The sequence below is a fragment of the Palaemon carinicauda genome, unplaced genomic scaffold (assembly GCF_036898095.1).
Source record: "Palaemon carinicauda isolate YSFRI2023 unplaced genomic scaffold, ASM3689809v2 scaffold8, whole genome shotgun sequence".
Taxonomy (NCBI): Eukaryota; Metazoa; Arthropoda; class Malacostraca; order Decapoda; family Palaemonidae; genus Palaemon; species Palaemon carinicauda.
The window spans coordinates 825,301-826,772 of NW_027172093.1; the positions used below are offsets into that span (position 1 = coordinate 825,301).

At 33.7% G+C, this 1,472-nt stretch overlaps 1 pseudogene; it reads left to right on the forward strand.

Annotated features, from left to right (window-relative positions):
• Nucleotides 1-510: 510 nt before the first annotated feature.
• Nucleotides 511-642, forward strand: LOC137637511 (U4 spliceosomal RNA; annotated as a pseudogene).
• The last annotated feature ends 830 nt before the right edge of the window (nucleotides 643-1,472 follow it).

The following is a 1,472-nucleotide window of genomic DNA, read 5'->3' on the forward strand; positions in this document are numbered from 1 at the left end:
TTGCATAGGTTGTCTTCTGTGTCCAGTTTGCAATAACCAAATTAGCAAGCTATAAAAATTGACCATCAAGAAATTTGTTTTCTTTTTTAGTATAATCTAAACACAAGCCAGCTGTATCCACAATTGAACGAATAAGCAATAAATGCAAGTCATAAATGTTTACATATCGTGATCAAATTTTCATGTCATTCGACAATGATAATTGTGTCTTGTAACACTAGTTGCTTAGCACGTTCACGGCCTGCAGTGCTAACCAAATCAACTATTCATAAATGAAAAATGTAAACCAAAAGGTTAATCATGCAGATCAAATTCAATTAATTAGCACGTCTTCAAACAAACATTATAGCCCAGGCAAATTTGCATTTTTTGGCAGAAGACTCCCCAACGGTTATAAAACAAAAATCTAAATTGTTCCCCTCCGTCAGGTGTGTGCTGCCCCCAACCCCCTTTCTTTTATTATTATTATTATTATTATTATTATTATTATTATTATTATTACTTGCTAACAACTTTGTGCAGTGGAAGTATCGTAACTAATGAGGGCTAATCAAGGTGCGATTATTGCTAGTTGAAAACTTGCTAAGGTACCAATCCTAGTTGGAAAAACAGGAGGTGCACGTTTAGTATGTGGCCTACCTTTTTTATTCTGGTCTAGTATGTGGCTTACCTGGCTTGTTAGGTTAGGTTAGGTTAGGTTAGGTTAGGTTAGGCCCCATACTAAAACATAGAATTTCGTAGGCCATATTCGAAAGGTAGGCCACATACTAAGCAGGATGCTGTAAGCCCAGGGGCTCCAACAGTGAAAATAACCCCAGTGAGGAAAGGAAACAAGGAAAAAATAAATATTTTCAGAACAGTAGCAACATTAGAATTTGCACGATACTTCTTCCCATGTTTACTATTTTTCTCCAAAACGATGCATGTTACGGCTAAAAGGTATATCGAATAAAGAAATGGCGAATGAAATTCTGCACAAGTTCATATCTATCTGATTTTGCTCTATAAATTACGAGGTTTTGAGAAAAGAAGGACGAAAATAGATATTTAACAGTGATTTTGTCCTTACACTTCGTTTAGTAACTTTGAAACTACAGGTTTTTCTTCGAAAATCCATTTGGATGATTTTGTACAGTAAAGATTCAGCTTTCATTTGGTATCTTTGTGTTGGTCTAAATATTAAGATAACGAAGAAAAATCTGTAAAACATGATATGTTCATATCTCTTACTTCTTTTCCACAAAAAGCTTACCTACTAAATTCACATTTAATTAATCTAAAAATAAGATTATACCGTTCAATTTTTCTTCTTAGCAAGTTTTCTATTTGTTTTTTCCTTCTTTTCAGAGTGAAATTAGATTATATTCATAAATGGAGGTAATAATCTATTGAGCACACTTTAGACAATACCCCTTAGCTTCAAGTAACAAGATGTGTTTTGCTACCGTAAGTGAGGGTGTAACATTGAAATT